Source organism: Nycticebus coucang, chromosome 15 (genome assembly GCF_027406575.1).
Source record: "Nycticebus coucang isolate mNycCou1 chromosome 15, mNycCou1.pri, whole genome shotgun sequence".
In the NCBI taxonomy this organism is placed as follows: Eukaryota; Metazoa; Chordata; class Mammalia; order Primates; family Lorisidae; genus Nycticebus; species Nycticebus coucang.
This window is the reverse complement of record NC_069794.1, coordinates 76,947,108-76,963,232: the sequence shown is the minus strand read 5'-3', so window position 1 is coordinate 76,963,232 and position 16,125 is coordinate 76,947,108.

The following is a 16,125-nucleotide window of genomic DNA, read 5'->3' as shown; positions in this document are numbered from 1 at the left end:
ACAGATGTAATTTATCTTCCTACATCTCTATAAAGATCCAGAAAGATATGCTAATTTGTTAGAACTCATTCAGAACCATCACACAAATCAGGGCCCATAGATTGGTGAGGCAATTTTTAAAATGTTGAAACAAAAATCTCAAGCACCAAAATTGAAGTTGAGCAAATTGCCCAGGAGACAGAAGCCCCTGGCACTGATTTTAGTTCGCCTCTGGCTCCTCGGGGGTTGGGAGGCCATGCTGGTAGCTAAGGGAAGATGCTCAATCTCCCATGCCTTAATTTAAATGAACTGATTAATCCCTACTGTTTAATCCAAGAAGAGCTTCCTAGGGCTCTGAGTACTAGTTAGCTGGGCCTGTGCACTGATCAAGCTTATTCTATGGAATCCTAAGTAGCATTCTCTGTGGACCAGGGAAGGACAAAGTGGTCAGGTCATACTTTCAGCCGTCCACGCTGCTACTTCCAGAGCTACAAATCCTTCTCTCCTCCATGCCTTTCCCATGATATTTTAAATCTGACATCCTTAGTCTGTCATCTAATATGAAGAGAAAATATGTTTAGAGAAAACACAATATATTTCATAGACATATTAGGCAATTAACCATTGAGACAGTACTTTTACTCAAAAATACAGACCAAGGACAAAGAAAGCTAACAGCCCCTGCCCCATTCTCTAGCAGTGCCCCCGATGCCCCAGCTTCACTTCCCCTGCAGAAACACTGAATCATAGAACTGTCCTTGGAATTAGCAATCAGTGAGCTTTTGTGGGCTTTCAAGGTTCTCAAAATAACGTGAGGCGGTAGGACTATTGAAGAGTCTCTTTTTAATCTATATTTATTTCATAAATATTAAACACCTACTGTGTACCAGGCACTGAGCTAAGTGCCATGAGAGGGATTGCTGAGTTAGACAGGGACTCTGCCTGCAGAGAGCTTGCTGTTCACGTTTAGTAGGGGAATCAGAATTATACATACACGTCTATACCACAAGATGGAAAATGGTGAGTGTTGCCCTAGATTTGAGGTGGGTGACAACAGTCCTTTACCAGGCAAGGCAGCCTGGCGTTCCCCTGCCCTTGAATCCAGCTGGCTATGTAGTGGTTTGTCTGAAACAATAGAGTGAATGGCAGTGAAGTAGCATGACTTCCGAGGTGACCCTCCAGAGATCTATACCTTCTGTCTTTGCTGCTTGGAATGCAACCTCTTCAACACCTGTAGTTGAAGAAAGTGTTTTAACAACTTCCCTGTCATGAGGAAGCCAAATTTCCCACATGGAGATCGAGCCTATGTGAAGGGTCACTGAGTCACTGGAGGGTAAGAAGCCCTTGTGGACCTCCCAGCCCCAGCCAGCCCTGGCTAGCCCTGGCCAGCCTCAGTGGGACATGTCTGCATGACTGCACCTACCTCACAGCAGACTGACCACCACCTGAGTCCCCAGAACTATGAGCAAACAGCAGCATTACTGTTAAGCCCTGCATCTTTGGGTGAGTTGTTCTGTAGCAACAGATAACTACAATAGATGTCCCAGGAGAAACACAGAGCAGAGAATGCATGTTCAAAGTAGTCTTCTCAGTAACATTTTGTTAGTTTAAGACTGACTGAAACCCTCAGTTTTCCATTCAGTGCCCACTTTAAGGTGCCAGAGTGGCACTCAGAATTGATAGAAATAAGATGCACGCTTCAAGCCCATAGTGCTCTATGGTTGCTTAGCGATACTTGGGCACCCAGAACAACTTCTTTTCTATGTAAAAAATCAATCTGAGGCTCAGCACCTGTAGCTCAGTGGCTAGGGCACCAGCCACCTACACTGGAGCTGGCAGGTTCAAATTCAGCCTGGGCCACCAAACTATGACAATTGCAACCAAAAAATGGCTGGGCGTTGTGGTAAGCACCTGTAGTCCCAGCTACTTGTGAGGCTGGGAGGCAAGAGAATCACTTAAGCCCAAGAGTTGGAAGTTGCTGTGATCTGTGATGCCACAGCACTCTACCAAGGGCAATATAGTGGGACTGTCTCAAAAAAAAAAAACCAATCTGAGAAGGTAGGATGAAGAATCCAGGTCTCATAGATAGATAATATATACTGAGGTATTTAGAGATTAAAGAGCAAAATATATATAATTATATATATATAATTCTTAAATACTTCCAAAAAATAGTCTCTCTCTCTTTCTCATATAATACGTATTATATGTATGTGTAATATATTAATAACATAATCATATATTAGAGAGTGTTGAAATAAAGCCAGTGGTACCAGATATTAACAACAGGTGAATCTGGGCGATACAGGTGTTGCACATACTATACTCATCCTTGAAATTTTGTGTAGGTTCAAAATTATGTATTTCCAAATTAAAAGCTACTAAAAAATAAATCCTGATATCTACATATTTATCCTTGTGGGTAAATAGTTGTATTTACCTTGTGTTTACCCGTGGATGATAGTAGCGTGAGAAGCCATTGGACCTTCTGAGCTTCTATGTTTCCATTGATAAAAGAGAAGCCTCCATGTTCACTCAGGCACTCTCAGCTACTCTAGGTAAAAGCTGTTCTCTCTTGTTTTTAGCTCAGGTTCAGGAGGGACACAATTGTCAGCTTTGTGTTTCATGCATGTTTGTCTTGGCTTCCTAGTTAGAGATTTGTTAAGTTTGTTACTTGGCTTCCCAGTAATATGGCGTTCATTTGTTTAGCAATTATTCATTCCTGTATCCATTTAATTTAACCCAACATTTATTAGATGACTACTCTAATTATCTATCAGGCTGGTCTCCTATTAGCCAGAATAATGTCAGGCATATAGTGCATGCTCAGGATGTTACGTTTCTGGCCACTGCCTACATCCCCTACCTCTACCCAGTAGCGTGGCCACTGGGAGGAAAGACACAGAGTATCCCAAAGGTCCACTTGTCCTCATAGATGGAAGAGCAAACTCTAGCTCTCAGCTTTTCAGGTGGAAGAAAATTCTCCTTATTTTTTCTTTGTATAATCAACTGGTGGAGCCATTTAATACCTCAGGCTTAAGGGCATAACCTATGTACCCTTTAACTCCAACTCATCCCCATGGCCCATGATTGCTCTGTGTCAAGTTTTTGCCAGATATAGCTGTCATGTTTGGGAGCCACCATTTGATCTGTGCTGCATCTTAATTTGTGGTTTAACAAGGACTGTTATTGCTGAACAGTTTTCTTTTCTTTTTTTTTATTATTATTATTTTATTTTTATTTTTATTTTTTCCATTTTATTTTTTTTTTTTATTGTTGGGGATTCATTGAGGGTACAATAAGCCAGGTTACACTGATTGCATTTGTTAGGTAAAGTCCCTCTTGCAATCATGTCTTGCCCCCAGAGGGTGTGGCACACACCAAGGCCCCACCCCTCTTCCTCCTTCCCTCTATCTGTTTTTCCTCTCCCCCATGACCTTAATTGTCATTAATTGTCCTCATATCAAAATTGAGTACATAGGATTCATGCTTCTCCATTCTTGTGATGTTTTACTAAGAATAATGTCTTCCACTTCCATCCAGGTTAATACGAAGGATGTAAAGTCTCCATTTTTTTTAATAGCTGAATAGTATTCCATGGTATACATATACCACAGCTTGTTAATCCATTCCTGGGTTGGTGGGCATTTAGGCTGTTTCCACATTTTGGCAATTGTAAATTGAGCCGCAATAAACAGTCTAGTACAAGTGTCCTTATGATAAAAGGATTATTTTCCTTCTGGGTAGATGCCCAGTAATGGGATTGCAGGATCAAATGGGAGGTCTAGCTTGAGTGCTTTGAGGTTTCTCCATACTTCCTTCCAGAAAGGTTGTACTAGTTTGCAGTCCCACCAGCAGTGTAAAAGTGTTCCCTTCTCTCCACATCCACGCCAGCATCTGCAGTTTTGAGATTTTGTGATGTGAGCCATTCTCACTGGGGTTAGATGATATCTCAGGGTGGTTTTGATTTGCATTTCTCTAATAGATAGGGATGATGAACATTTTTTCATATGTTTATTAGCCATTCATCTGTCTTCTTTAGAGAAGGTTCTATTCATGTCTCTTGCCCATTGATATATGGGATTGTTGGCTTTTTTCATGTGGATTAATTCGAGTTCTCTATAGATCCTAGTTATCAAGCTTTTGTCTGATTGAAAATATGCAAATATCCTTTCCCATTGTGTAGGTTGTCTCTTTGCTTTGGTTGTTGTCTCCTTAGCTGTACAGAAGCTTTTCAGTTTAATGAAGTCCCATTTGTTTATTTTTGTTGTTGTTGCAATTGCCATGGCAGTCTTCTTCATGAAGTCTTTCCCCAGGCCAATATCTTCCAGTGTTTTTCCTATGCTTTCTTTGAGGATTTTTATTGTTTCATGCCTTAAATTTAAGTACTTTATCCATCTTGAATCAATTTTTGTGAGTGGGGAAAGGTGTGGGTCCAGTTTCAGTCTTTTACATGTGGATATCCAGTTCTCCCAGCACCATTTATTGAATAGGGAGTCTTTCCCCCAAGGTATGTTTTTGTTTGGTTTATTGAAGATTAGGTGGTTGTAAGATGTTAGTTGCATTTCTTGGTTTTCAATTCGATTCCAAGTGTCTATGTCTCTACTTTTGTGCCAGTACCATGCTGTCTTGACCACTATGGCTTTGTAGTACAGACTAAAATCTGGTGTGCTGATGCCCCCAGCTTTATTTTTATTACTAAGAACTGCCTTAGCTATACGGGTTTTTTTCTGGTTCCATACAAAACGCAGAATAATTTTTTCCTTTTTTTTGTAGAGACAGAGTCTCACTTTATGGCCCTCGGTAGAGTGCCGTGGCCTCACACAGCTCACAGCAACCTCCAACTCCTGGGCTTAAGCGATTCTCTTGCCTCAGCCTCCCAAGCGGCTGGGACTACAGGCGCCCGCCACAACGCCTGGCTATTTTTTGGTTGCAGTTTGGCCGGGGCCGGGTTTGAACCTGCTACCCTCGGTATATGGGGCCGGCGCCTCACTGACTGAGCCACAGGCGCCGCCCAGAATCATTTTTTCCAAATCTTGAAAGTACGATGTTGGTATTTTGATAGGAATGGCATTGAATAGGTAGATTGCTTTGGGAAGTATAGACATTTTAACAATGTTGATTCTTCCCATCCATGAGCATGGTATTTTCTTCCATTTGTTAATATCCTCTGCTATTTCCTTTCTGAGGATTTCATAATTTTCTTTATAGAGGTCTTTCACCTCCTTCATTAGGTATATTCCTAGGTATTTCATTTTCTTTGAAACTATGGTGAAGGGAGTTGTGTCCTTAATTAGCTTCTCATCTTGACTGTTATTGGCATATACAAAGGCTACTGACTTGTGGACATTGATTTTATATCCTGAAACATTACTGTATTTTTTGATGACTTCTAGGAGTCTTGTGGTTGAGTCTTTGGGGTTCTCTAAGTATAAGATCATGTCGTCAGCAAAGAGGGAGAGTTTGACCTCTGCTCCCATTTGAATTCCCTTTATTTCCTTGTCTTGCCTAATTGTATTGGCTAGAACTTCCAGCACTATGTTGAATAGTAAAGGTGACAGAGGACAACCTTGTCTGGTTCCATTCTAAGAGGAAAAGCTTTCAGTTTTACTCCACTCAGTAAAATATTAGCTGTGGGTTTGTCATAGACAGCTTCAATCAGTTTTAGAAATGTGCCACCTATGCCTATACTCTTCAGTGTTCTAATTAGAAAAGATGCTGGATTTTATCAAATGCTTTTTCTGCATCTATTGAGAGGATCATATGATCTTTATTTTTGCCTCTGTTAATATGGTGGATAACGTTTATGGACTTGCGTATATTAAACCAGCCTTGCATCCCTGGGATGAGAACAATTTTATTTTCAATGTGTCACTTCTATAGCTCCCATTTTATACAATTTTCATAGGAAATGGGCTTTTGTTAGCCCACCTATCATCCACAACTTCAATCTGGGGATTTTGCCATCTTGTTCTCTAAGTAGTAGGGACCTGTCTAGTACAAGCAGAGGCAGCCTTAATTGGAATGTTGATCTCTAATATCTCCCTGCTGGTTAGTGTTATTTTAAGAAAAAGACTGCACAGAGCCTGGCTGTGGACTACTGTGTATGTCTGAAGTAGAGTGAGAAAAGGTGACATTCGTGTGATGGAAAGGGACATAGACTTAGGATTTCCTATACTTTTAGGTGGCCCGAGCATTTCAGCACCTTTGATCCAGGCAGGAGAGAATTGGACAGCTCTGTACCCTCACCTCCTGTTGCTGTCTCAGCTCCACAACTTTCTCCCCCTCTCCTGCCCCTTCTAGAGCTCTGGGCTGTTGCTCCAGAGGAGAAAGGAGAGGCCAAGAAATGAAGAAGACAGGTTGGGGTTAGGGTGAAAGCGGAGAAGAAAAAGCTAACCAGCCCATCATTCCCCCATATTGCCTGGTAGCAGGAAAAACAGCTACTGTTCCTTTAACTTAACTCTCACCTCCCTGGCAAGGGTGAGAAAACATTACACATAGGAAAGCTGCCTATTGTCATTTGTTATTCAAAGCAGAGACCAGAAACCAGACTGGGACCTATGTGGGGAAAGCATTCTTTTTTGCTTTTTTCTTTCTAATTCTGGAGGAGAAAACTCCTGTGAGTCAACAAGGACATCAGAAAACAAAAACTAAGGAAAAAAAGCCCTTCAATGTACTGTGTTACTATAAGCATGTCCTAGGAAATTCTCTAAAACCAACCTGATTTGAGGGTGTGATGCAATGAAAAAAAAATATTGTCGAAAAGAAAAATGGACAGAAGAGAATACTGAAATATTACCTGCCTAAAAATCCTCTGCTCCTAGAACATGAATCACCTACGGCATGCCATCTGGTGAGCTGTGGAGACAGCTTTAAGCAAGCTCACCTACTGTCGTTTACATCTTAATTATTACAGTTTATGGGACTATAAATTTTATTGAAATACAAATTTGTTTACCCAAATTTCTTTTTGCCATATGGCTCAATAATTGGGCCTGTCTCATAAACTTCATGGGGTCAGGATGAAGAATAATGATATTCTATAATAAAACGTTATTTCAGAGTAATGACACCCTAGTCGTACCCACGGAGACGGTCCAATCCTGCCTTGGGAGCAAGCCTTGAGAATTTAAAACACTATTTGAAAATCTCTCTTCAAAAGATTCTCAGTCCTCCACTGCTGATCTCAAATCACATGTGAAGAATTTGTATTGATCTTAAAGTGCACAGAAATAGAGCAAAATCACTCCTCATGTCTGGGAAGGGAAGGGCTCTTTCTTTTGAGCTTTATTCATTCCTGATGAAGGAACATTTTATTTTATCATAATAGGGAAGAAAAGCAACGTGGCTTTCTTCTGAGTAGAAGGATTAGTCTACTATGCAAGGAGAGAGAGGCTTTTTAATAAGTCCAGCATTCCCTCTTTTTATTTAGGAATTCTCTGTTGGTGATCTTCAGAATTAGGCTGAAGATTTGAGGGGTTTGTAGACATGAGCAGTTCAGTGTGTTCACTTTCTTCTTTCATCTGTCCTGGTGCTGCCTGAGAACAAAGAAAGGAAGAGAGCCCTAATAATTTTCACAGGGAAGATAATTATTCCTTCATTGTACTAACAGGTGGAGGGAAATTGCCCAATGCAGTGCTTAGGATGGGGGTGGATATGTCAAAACCAAGCTCAGAACTAACAGAAAAGGCCACTCTTTGAATTACCCCAGAATTGGGCTAGAATTGTCATTCTCATTGCTGTCCAGGGTCATCCAGTCATCCTAAACTAGTCTCAGTGACTGGAAAAGATTGAGGCCTTCAGTATACTGGGGGCCTAATGGCAAAGCAGGCAATGGCTTGGAGTGAGCCATCCTCAGCCAAGGATTAAAATCTGGAAGGCAAGGAGATACAGCCAAATGGATTCTAATTCTGGCTGTGTGCAGACCTGTGCAAAACTGGCCATGGCTTTGTGTACACTGACCCTGGCAGGTACAGGAGCCATGCTCCCACATTCCCGCCAGGCAGAAGGTCCAAGGGCCAGTCTCTCCTTCTTTGCCCTTTTCATGGTGCTGTTAGTAATGGTAAAGATGATGGAAATGGTGATGAAGATGACAACAAAGCTATCTTTATTATTCTGTCAACTGTTTAGTCATCTCATTGTAAGGTAGTTTGGTAGGGAATTATGCCTATTTCAAAGAGAAAAAAAAATCAAACCTCAGAAAGTTTAAATGATTTTTCCCAATCTCATGACAATAAAGTTAGGATTCAAATAACTCCATGTCCTGTTTTCTTTCTATAATCACCAAAGAAAAGCCTAGGGCTGGCCTTTAAGAAATGTCTAGTCATAGTGCTGAGAGTGTGTTTGGTCTGCCAAGGGCAGGATTTTTAAAGTAAGGTCACATATCTCACAGGCTTCTGTTTATTCCTTTTTATTTGACAAGTTCAAGGTTGCCTGGAAACAACTAGCAGAAGAAATGAAAAACCAATATCACATTTTTTAAAAATTCCAAAAATTTGATTCAATTTATTACTCAGATGGGAATGCTGGCTTTAAAGGTCTATTTTAATATAGCCTTTAGAAGGTTAGCTTCCCTTCATGTTAACTAATAAAACTTATTTGAAATGATTTTGTAAATTCACAAGTGCCTCAGAAATCTCATTAAAGCCTATAAATCTTTCTGTTAATCAGACAGTACTAGGCATAGTGAGGAAGGGAGGATGTCATCCTTCCTCTGAGTGCTTATTATCTAGTTGGGATTGGTGGTATAATCACCAACAGAAGAGTTAGTGGATTAATGGAGTTCAGAAAGGAAATGAGGAGTGTGAAAAGTATGTGTATGCATAGGGCTCAGCAATTGGCTGGTAAGAAGAGGGACCCGTGTGTGGATGGACCAAGGGCATTGCAGGCAAAAAGTTTTGCACGAGCTCAAAATGCGGAGTTGAAAACACAGAGTTTAGACCAAACTGGATGGTCCCAGGAGAGAAACAGAAGATACTCTTGGGAAGTCCTGCTAGCACAAAGGACAGCATGTCAAACAAAGCAACTGGGGCTTTCACTTTTCTACCGTGCAGAGCCTTGGGGGAGGTTTTGAGTAGGAATGCTAAATGGTCTGATGGCGGACACTGTGGCAGACCTGGATGTGGAGAGAAACATTAGTGGGCTGTTGGGCCAGATGTCAGAGGCACTGTAGAGCCTGGTTAGGGAAAAAGCCATGAGAATGAAGAGAGAAAGGGAGATTGAATAAGACACAATACACAGATGTTACCGTTAAAGGCTTCTTCAAGGCCCTAGTTGGGGACTCCAGGCTTTGCTTGGGTCTGGGGACACCTGAGATATACCTTAGCCATCAAGGAGATGAAGGGCCAAAGAATAACCAGACAGCAGGGAACAGCTCTTCGAGACATGCGTTCTGCCACTGCTTAATACAGCTCAGCCCTTCCCTGCTTCTGTGTCTTTAACTTCAAGGATACCATCCATCCCTGCATGCAGCCTGCAGTGAAAAGTATTTAAGGGTCCTCCATCTGGGGGAGGGGAGACAGAGTCTCATTCTGTCACCCTGGGTAGAGGGCCGTGGCATCATAGCTCACAGCAACCTCAAATTCAAGAGATCTTCTTGCCTCAGCCTCCCGAGTAGCTGGGACTACTACCTCCACAAGGTTCCCTCCACAATGCCTGCCTATTTTTTAGAGAAGGGGGTCTAGCTGTTGCTCAGGCTGGTCTTGAACTCCTGAGCTCAACCAATCCACCCACCTTGGTCTCCCATAGTGCTAGGATATTACAGGTGTGAGTCACCATGCCTGGCCCTTAAGGGTCCCCATACTGGTTCATGTTTCCTCTGCAGTCCCTCCTGGCACCTTACCCTTTCACCCCCCAAGGGCTGAAGTCCAGAGCTCCATTCTCAGGACTTTTCTATTTTGCATTGGCCTTAGCTTCTTTGATAGCAGCCATTTGTGTGATTTTTATAACCATTAACTTGAAGGAGATTTCCAGGGCTGATTCTCATGGACACTTTGTTCAAGAACAAACCACAGGAGGCTTAGTGTCCCCAGCTTGGTGGCCTCTCCCACTGCTGTTCCACCCGGTAGAAGCAATCATCCTCAACATGTCTGGGCTGTTTGTCTTTGAAGCCCCCTAGATAGTTCATAGTTGGCCTCCGTGGCAGTTATAGTTTGTTATTAAAAACTTCAGACCAGGGCGGCGCCTGTGGCTCAGTCGGTAAGGCGCCGGCCCCATATACCGAGGGTGGCGGGTTCAGACCCGGCCCCGGCCAAACTGCAACCAAAAAAAAAGGTAGCCGGGCGTTGTGGCGGGCGCCTGTAGTCCCAGCTACTCGGGAGGCTGAGGCAGGAGAATCGCTTAAGCCCAGGAGTTGGAGGTTGCTGTGAGCTGTGTGAGGCCACGGCACTCTACCGAGGGCCATAAAGTGAGACTCTGTCTCTACAAAAAAAAAAAAAAGAAAAAAAAAAAAAAAAAAAAAACTTCAGACCATTTCAGCACACCTCCCCCCCCCCCAGGTATTCTTCTGTACATGCTTTCAACTTCCAACATCCTTAATGGCTTCCATGTAGTGTTCACCTACACAGTGCTTGATATGGTGCAAGTTGTTTTACCTTATTTGTAGGTGTTAGCATAGCAAACTCAATGGCAGAGCAAGACTTTTAATCCATCCCCCTCACTCATCTCTAAGTTATCAGTTAGACTAGTTTCCAGCTAGAATAGACCCGAACTCTTGAAGCAAGTTTTCATGACATTGGTCACATTTCATTTCCTTCTTGTCCCTATGAGCACCTGATGTCAGCTTATGAATCAGAAAGTGACCTAGAATCAGAAGTTTTTTTGAACTGGAAAGATCATCCCTTTCCACCTGCTCTTTTAACAGATATGAGAACTGAAGTCTCCAAAATCAAGTTGCTTGTTTCCCAAGCTGTTATGTGATAGATGTGACATTAGGGCCCGGCATTCTTGCCTCTGTCCCCAGAGCAGAGGAGGCATTCCCCATACATCGGGGGAGGTCAGGGCCCACCCATTCTTCCTACCTTGCCTCCCTGACTGGGTGGCATTATTTATATCTGATTTCCAAATGGTGCTGTTTGGTTGTGATAATATAGCCTAAATGAGATTTTCTGCCCAGCTGCAATCTGGCTGACCTTTCTGCAGTTTGCCTTCCCCAGATCCCAGGAAATGTCTGAAAGGAAATTCACAATGAAGTTGATTTTTTTAAAGGTTAAAACCTTGATTTTAGTTCCAAATTACTGCAACTTATTTCAGCTTTGAAAATTTTCCATATTTTTCTTACTTTTGTATACACCACATTTGAAACTACATAAGGAACCAGAAATTGGTGTTAGAATTAAACTATATGCACATGTAACAACTACTAGGAATGTTATGCTATGCTCACACCAAGGTATCTATGATGATAAGTGCAGACAATGCCTTGAAAGGGGATTTTTCCACCATCTTCTCTGTAATTTGAGGTTGCATAGTTAAATAGTAAACAATTCACAGCTGCAAAAAGGAAGTTGAAGACAGTCTATAATTTTGCATCAAACACAGTTTCAAAGAGGTCTGCAATTTGCAGTAAGGGTATTGTAACTCTGATTTCTTTCCTTAAATAGCGCCCTCTTTTGAACACAAATTTTTGTAAAGGATCCCATGTTTTGAAGTATCAGAACCTCCAGGGAAAGAACCAAGGAAGAATTTTAAATATGAAATATGCCCACAGGCCCTAAAATTTTCCATTTTAGTAAATGTCTAAGACTTGTCACCAAATGCTTCAAGGACAGTATTAAATTAAGCCAATATGGAAAGGAGCTATTTTGAAAGGTCTTTTGCTATCAATAAATGTGGTCATATAATCATTCTTATGTTTCATCAGAGTACAATTCAATTGTGTAGGCAAGGAAGTAGCCTGAAATTTATCAGGGCACAGAAGACCTTGGCATTTAAAAAAAAAATACCCAAACAAAACTAATTTTATGCTGTAGTTTCTAATAGAAAAGATACCAACAGTTAAAGAGGTTTTGAAATGTTCCTTTCCTCCTTCAAATTCCAGGGCTACGCTCTGCTAAAGCCACCAAAGATGACTTGGACTAAATTACATGAATTGAGAAGCCAGGGCCATCCAAATCTAATGACACATAATGTACTTTGGCAACACTGAACTCATGGGGAGGCCGAGGCTTTTCCAGGGCAAAGATAGGGCTGGGATGAACCAGGGTGTGGTTACATGGCTGCTCTGAGTTAGACACAGACTAACCCCTAGAGGGTTAGAGATGCTCTAGCAAACATGAGGGCATACTCCATCTTCAAAGAGGAGAATCCTAAAAATGTTGAGGAGCCAGAGAGGAGGGGAACAGCAGAGAGAGCGTTGTCTCCTTGAGTCTTTGCTCTCTGCTAGAGAAGCTCATATGAACCTCTGGATCAGGCCATGCAGAGAAGATCAGAAAGCCAAGAGGAGCTCTCTGGAGGCAAAGAGGATGCCTGTGGAGGCTTCTTTAGAACTAGAGACCGGGAGAGTTGCATTTTAATCTGAGAAAATATTCCTTGCTACTTTTTTAAAAAAGGAATATAGAATCACCTCAAAGACAGTCCAGAGCCAATTAAGCAGGTTCTCTTCATCTTTAAGGCCCAGGAGGAGAGAAACCTTAATATTTGACCACCTGTTTTCTTTTCCATGTTTTTCAAAGTCAAAAGAAAACCCCTGCTTTAGCCAAAATAATATGGAAATCTCCAGACAGGAGGATCCAGTTCAATATTTATATTTAAAAAGCCAGTGAAAATCAAAAAAACCTCTTTAGTCTCAGTCTTCAAACCAGGAACCAACAAGCCTCATTTTAGGAAATTTGTTGTGCAAAATTTCCAATGATAGGGGGTTGTTGTCAGAGTCTCAGGGCTGCTGTAATGAAGTACCACAACTGAGTGGCTTACAATAATGTATTGTCTCACACTTCTGGAGGCTGGAAGCCCAAGATCAAGGTGTCCATAGGCCTGGATCCCTCTGCAGCCCACCGGAGAAGGTCCTTCCATGTCTCCGGTAGTTCTAGGAGCCTCAGGTGTTTCTTGGCATTCTCCCTGTGTCTCCACAACCCCTCTGTGTGTGTTCGTGTCCAGATTTCCCATTTCATAAGGACACTGGTTGTACTGGATTAAGCCCACCCTAATGAGCTCATTGTAACCTGATTGCCTCTGTAAATACCGTATCTCCAAATAAGGTCACATGCTGAGCTACTGGGGATTATGACTTTGGGGGACAGGGTTTTGGGTAAGAAATAGACAGGGAGTGTGGTGCTACAGGCTGTCCCCATGGGAAGTCACATCTATCCCCAAGTCAGACCCTGAACATTTCCAGAAGTGCTGCTGATGCATCTCTGGTCTGAAAGCTCCAGAAAGGGTCTGAGTCTGTCCACATCTAATCCTTGCTCACTAGTTTCGAACTCAACCTACTGGAGACTTTATTTTTCCTTCTTGGGGTATCTATCCTTAATTTTTATCTCTCTATCTATCTATCTATCTATCTATCTATCTATCTATCTATCTAGACAGAGTCTCACTCTGTCACCCTGGGTAGAATGCCATGTCATCATAGTTCACAGCAACCTCAAATTTGGGCTCAAGCAATCCTTTTGCCTTACCTCCTAAGTAGATGGGACTACTGGCGCCCATCACAACACCTGGCTAGTTCTTTTTTCTTTCTATTTGTAGTAGGGGATGGGCCTTGCTCCTATTGAGGCTGGTACTGAACTCTGTGAGGTGAAGCAATCCTCTTGTCTTGGCCTCCCAGACTGCTCAGATTATAGGCGTGAGACACCTTTCCAGGCCATCTATCTTTAATTTTAAAAGAAAAATCAGTAGAGATTAGTAGTAAGGCTCACTTACCATGTACTTTTATGTGGCCCATTAAGCACCAACTTTTAAATCTCTTCTTCTGTCCCAAACCCCACAAAGATAACAATAAGTAGTAAAAATTATTTTTAAATTATCAATTATGAATGCAGCTATATGACATCCTGGAAAAGCTAAAACTGTGGAGACAGTAAGGAATCAGTGATTGGCAGAGAATGGGGCAGAAAGGATGAATAGGCAGAGCTCCAGGGATTTCTGTATGATACTATAACAGTGGGCACACATCATTAAACATTTGTCCAAACCTAGAATGGGCAACACCAAAAATGAAGTCTAATGTGAACTGTGGACTCTGGGTGATAATGGTGTGTCCAGACAGTATGGTCACTGACTATAACCAAAGCCCTACTGTGGTGGTGGATATGGAGGCTGGGGGAGGCTGGGCAGGGCTATATGGAAGCTCTCTGTACTTTTTGCTCTATTTTTCTGTGAACTTATTAATAAAAGTGCACCAAAAACTAGTCTACCAATTTTAAAATATTAATTAAGCTCAAAGACAAGAAGCACGAAAGGGGGGAATTTTAAACCCTAATTTGAAGGCTCAAAGCAGATGGAGGATTGGCACGTGAGGGCGGAGCTAGGCAGTTGCAACCTAACTGAGGGGTGGGGTGGGGCTCAGAGATGCTGACAGAAACTCTCTGCATCTGTAAAACCAAAGCAGAGCCAGCGCCATGGGTTAGCGTCCCGTGGGCTGCAACTGGTCAGTCCATGCGGAGCCTTGAGTGCAGGGGCCTGGCCCAGAAGCAGCTCTCCTTGCCTGCGAGCTGTTTGCCAGGCTTGGACTCTTTGTCCCAGCCTAGGAGGTCTTCCCTCAGTCCCTCCTGTTGTCCCTCCCTGGGGAGGAACCTTCGAAACACTGATTTAGCTGGGCTGGGGTGTAAGCTGACAGCCCAGAGCGCTGAGAGCTGAGGTGTGTGTTGCGTGGGTGTCTTGTCATTCCATCTACAAGCTACTCACACTCCAATGTCACCTCACCCCACTCCAGCAGGGCCCAGTGGCCCTGAGGTCCCGTTGTCTGTGAGGGAGCTGGGAACTAGAGTCAACACTAATGGTGATGAGGACACGTTGGCTCTTGGCCCAGAACCCCGCCCTCAACCCTGGCCTCAGAGGGACCTGAAGGGGCCCCTCCAATCATGAGCCTTTCCTTGTTTCTGGGTTCTGCGGCAGAAATCATCTTGCTTTTCCACTCCTTCCTCCTCCTCTTCCTTCTACTTTATTTTGTGAACAGATACCCATTTACACACATCAAAAGTCCACCCGTGCTGCAAAGGTGCGTATTTGGAGGGTTCTTGCCCCCGCTGCCTTCCCATCCACCCGGTTTCTCTCATACGGAAACTATTTTGATTCACTTTTGCTGCTTCTCGGTTTATCTTCTTTCCCTCATCTGCCTTTATAGGGAGAGTGAGGTTTTAGATTTTCTTTACTAAATTCGTGTCTACTCATTTCATCTTCCAAGTATTTGTTGCGATATTGTGGCTCCTCCCTCTCCCATTTTGCTCCTCCTCACTTTGCACTTTTAAAAACTTCTTTACTGCCACTTCAGTGAAGTTTTGTGAAGGAATGGAGAAAAATTCACCAGATTTCATTCTTGCTTTCTCTTTCTGTCTCTTCTAACACTTTATGAATTGTGAAATGTAATGTGCTGCAAAATACATAAAGCGTATGTGTACAGTTAATTTCTAAAGAGCAAACACATAATGAGCCATCATCTAGGTCCAGATGCAGAAAGAGATCGGCCCCCAAAGGTCATCATGCACTTACCAGAGGGTGGGCTACAAGGACAGGGGAAGGGGAGAACTGACCAGCATATCCCGGGACACTTATTCTGAACAAAAATTTTTTAAAAAATACATGTAATAATGCATTACATGTATATCAAAGAGTAATTTAACTCCTCTATAGAAGTTAAAATACAGTTAATCCCCACTGTATCTCCCCTGGGAGAGGGGACATTCTAAGACCCCTATTGGATGACTGAAACTGCAGATAGTACCAAACCTTATGTATATTATGTGCTAATTTCCTTTTCTTTCCTCACAGTTTCACAGATGGTATATTTGTTCCTACCCTAGATGTTAGCAACCTCAGCATATTATTTTTTTCCCTTCCTTATTAAGTTAGAATTTCTACTTGTTCACTTAAAAAACATGTTAGGGTTTCACTTTGGCATATCCAAATTGCTGGCATGGCTATTCTGGTGCTTTGGGGCCATTATGAAGTGAGACAAGGGTTCCTGGAACATAATAAGCACTGTGATTC